Raw genomic sequence first — 4,096 nt, forward strand, 5'->3', positions numbered from 1 at the left:
CCCTCCCTCACCGACCCCTCTTCTAACCGGCCTGCGCCACCCCTACCCGCATCCCCACGGCCACCGGAGATCAGAAACTCTAGGCCCACGGGCCCAATCCAGCCTGAAGCCAGGCTTGCGTGACACCATAGTATTTTTTGTTTTTAATTGGAATTAATTCTCATCGTTTAAAAATCGGGAATTTTCACATAAAAATCCACCGATGAGCTCCGTTTGGAGAAGAGGAGGCCCGGGCAGCAGCCTCCCTCTCCTGCATTCCGCTTGCCAGCCGTCCTGATAGACGCGGGCCCGCAGCTGGCCTCAGTCCCCACTAGGCCCACCTGCCTGTCCTGGGAGGCGCCTGAGTTCTCCCGTCCAAGCCTGCCATACTGCAGTGCCTCTGCAGACCCCCTCTGTGGGATGACCACCCCCACTCCCTAAGGCTCCTCTTCTGGGAAGCTTCCCGGGACTGCCCCCCGAGTGGCCACCCAGTCCCTCTGTGCAGCCACAGCCCCCGTGGAGGTGGTGGCGCCTGTTCTACCTCGCCTGAGTCCTCCGTGGCTGGCACCGCGGCCTCTGCGGCTGCGTTCTCGCCACAGGGCTGCTGCTCTCTGGCTGGATTCTCCCTCTGTCCTGGCTCTGGGCCTGGCCCACAGTAGGCGCTCAGTAAGTGTTGGCTGAGCAGCAACCAAAGAAGAAGGGCCGGGATTGGGATTCCACAAGGCAGCCTGGGCCGTGGCAGGCACAGGGCACCGGTCCCTGCAGCTGATGTTCATTTTAAAAGCCCCGAATGTTCATTCGGGATGGCTCTCGCCAACCAAGGAAGCTAATGATTTCCACGTTCATTTTTCTCCACCTTAATCCCACTGCCAAGACTTCCAGGCCTCTGTTGCTGCTGCCCTCAGACTGGGATCAGATCGCTCCAGAAGGTGCAGTCTGCCTGGGGACTGTCCAGGAGGGCCCACAGGGTCCAGCTGTGCCGCCCTGGCCCCTGTGAGGCCACAGCCAGGTCTCAGGGCCGCAGGGTCTGAGGGTAGCAGCTGGCCAGTGTCCCGGGGGCAGGAGAGAGGGACAGATTAGCTCAGACAGCACCCCAGGGCCAACACAGCTCTACTGACTCCCTGGGCAGGTGCCAGGGTACCCCTTCATGCTGCTGCTTACTGAGCAGAGGACAAGGGGGACTGGGACAAGAGCTGCCCCTTCCCAGCCACTAGACGCATCTCAGGGTTTACTGAAAATCTGTGTCACAAACCCAGCCAGATACCAGCATCCCATTTTACAGAGAAGAAACAGGTTTAGAGTGGGTGACCTTGCCAAGGTCACAAGGCTGACAGGGCACTACCCCAGGAGCTTATGCACCTCCCAAAGTGTCCCTACCCTGAAGGGAAACAAGACTCCCCTCAGGGTTAGATCCAGAGCTAAGTCCAGGAGGTGGGACTGGTCTGCAGTACAGGAGAGACAGGCACCTGCATCCCAGAGCTGGCTCCAGACACGTCTCCTTCCTGGAGCTTTGCACAACCTGGGCAGATGCCCAGGACTGATCCTCACCTCCTCAACTACTCCCTTGCCACAGCGGCCCGGCCAGTTGCCCTCCTCACTGAGGGGGCAGGAAAACAGGCCTAGCTGGAGCCAGCAACCACACACGAGCCACAGAACACCTTCCCGGGCCTCAGTGTGCCCATCTGTCATGTAGGGGAACACCTCCAGCCTCGATGGGCTTTTATGGGGGAGCGGGGGCAAACAAGACAGCTGATGATGGACAAGGAAGAGGGAGAACCAGGAAGTTAAATGCTCCAGCTCTGAGCTGGTCTGGGTTCACATCCTGACTTCTCGATCACCTAGCTGTGACTCACCTGCTCCAGGCCTCAGTTTCCTTATCTGTAAAAAGAGTAGGGGGGATTATAAGACCAATAGACTCAAGAGACTGTAATGAGGCTGATGGGACAATGCATGGTCGGGACCTCAGCACAATCTGACAATCCCAAGGCCTAAGACCTGTGACCTTGAAGGTGGAGACAGGAAAAAGGAGGGGCTAAACACACGGACCCTGGAGGGTTCACATCCAGCTCTGCTGTACTAGCCTGTGTGGCCTTGGGCAAGTTACCTAACCTTACTGCCTCAGTTGCCCTGTCTGTAAAACGGGGCTATTAATGACAGTTCTCACCTTATCAGGTTGTGCTGGGGCTTAAATTAGATAACTCAGGTTCTGTACTTAGAACAGCACCTGGCACCAGTGACGCTCAAATAGCATTAGTTTGCTTCTCATTACTCTCGAGATTATAAAGGCAACCAGTCCCCAGCTCAAGGAGATGCTCCTGCTGTCCCCAGGAGACCGAGTGCCTGATTTTTCATTCAGAAAATAATCAGACAGACCTACGTTCAAATTCTACCTCTGCCAGCTGGCACCTCTGGGCAGGCCTCAGTTTCCTCAGCTATGAAGTGGGGGCACATCACCTACCGCAGCTGCTCTCCAGCTACGCCCAAGCCTCCTCTTCCCATTGCCCCTCCCCAGCTCTCCAGTGAAATGAAGACAGCTCAGTTGGGGACCCTGGCCACAGCCCCAACAGTGGCCAGATGGGGCACCGGACCCAGAACAGCCCCTTGTCCACATGTCTGAGAGCCCCAGGGCTGCCTAGGCAGGTGGCTGGGGGGACCAGCTGAGCCTCTCAGGGCCCAGATTGTTCCAGAAGCCATGGAGGGGTCCCACCTGGAGACAGGGATGAGGGCCCCTCAGAGAGGCCTTTCCTGACGCCCTAGCTTCAGGCGTTCCCAATTTTCCTGTTTCTATGGTAACGACCATTATCTAAAGTCATCCTTCTTCACCTGTGAGTTGTCTGTCTTTGCCCTCCCTCACCCAGGGTCCATGAGTGTGGGGATTTTTGTCTGTCCTGATCCCTGCTAGACCTCTAGCATCTAGAATAATGCAAAGCACATAGTAGGTGCTCAACAAATATTTGCCATGAATAAAGATTCTCAGATGGTAACACTTAGCTAGAAGGCTGAGATGGCGGAGCTCCCTGCCTGTGTGTATCTCCCCTTCCTGGGAGATGGCCCCATCCAGCTGTGGTCCCCTCCCTATCTCCATCTCCCCACAGCAGGGGCGAGGAGGCCTGGAGTTGTCCCCTCTACAGCCAGGAAACGTGTCACTTTCACTGCAGTGCAACTGGGTTTCTTGGGTGAGGGAGGGACCTGGGCAATTTTCTGGCTCACAGCTTATTCCAGAGCTGCCTGGTGACACAGACGTCCCAGCCCCCGCAGGCCCAGGGAGGCCCTGCTCCAGCAGATGCAGCCTGGGATTCCCACCCTCGTGCCCACCCACGGGGACTGAAGGGGCTTGCTGACTGAGCCCCAGGATGTCATCTGGGGGCTGGGCTCCCGTCCCCAGCCCCAGCCCCAGCCCCTCACGTGTGCACAGCACTCCCCCGTTACAGTTTACAAAGTGCGTTCACAGACATTATCACGTCGGCTCCTAAACGCCCCCTAAAAACCACAATAAATCTCTCGCTCTGGCTCCCGAGCCCACCGGCTGCTGCGTAATCAGTGAGCAGAGAGGCCTCAGGGCCCAGAGCCTGCCAAAGCCGATGCAGCACCAGCAGGGGCAGAGGGGGCTCCACGTGGGCGGGTGGCAGGTGGCGGGTGGCAGGCCCAGCTGGGGCGCTGCGGGAGCGAGGAGCCTGCCGGAGGCCCAATCCTGCAGAGGCAAAATCAAAAAATGCTTTCTCAACACAGGATGTCTCCTGGAAGATGGGGCCAGCAGGTCTTGAGGGGAGGTGATGGGGACCCAGGGGCGGGGCAAAGTCTAGGAAGGGGCCTAGAGGGCTCCTTAGCACTTAGGAGCATCCTTGAGGAGGTGTAGCTTGGAGGTAAACATGGTTCTCAGTCCAGCACTTGGGGCCCAGGGACAGTCAGCCCAGCTGGCTTCTCCTGCTCTGCTCTTCTTCATTCCTAGATAACAGCCCTCCACTAGCGCGGGCCCCCTGGCTATGGGCTCCCGTGGCAGGGCTCCCCATGTGCCAAGCCTCTACGCACTTGGCCGCTCTTTTTGTCTGCAAGATTCTTACCACTGTGTTGAAGTCCTAACCTTCCTTGAAGGGAAATTGAGAACTCTCTCACCTGG

Source organism: Colobus angolensis, unplaced genomic scaffold (genome assembly GCF_000951035.1).
Source record: "Colobus angolensis palliatus isolate OR3802 unplaced genomic scaffold, Cang.pa_1.0 Scaffold239, whole genome shotgun sequence".
NCBI lineage: Eukaryota > Metazoa > Chordata > Mammalia > Primates > Cercopithecidae > Colobus > Colobus angolensis.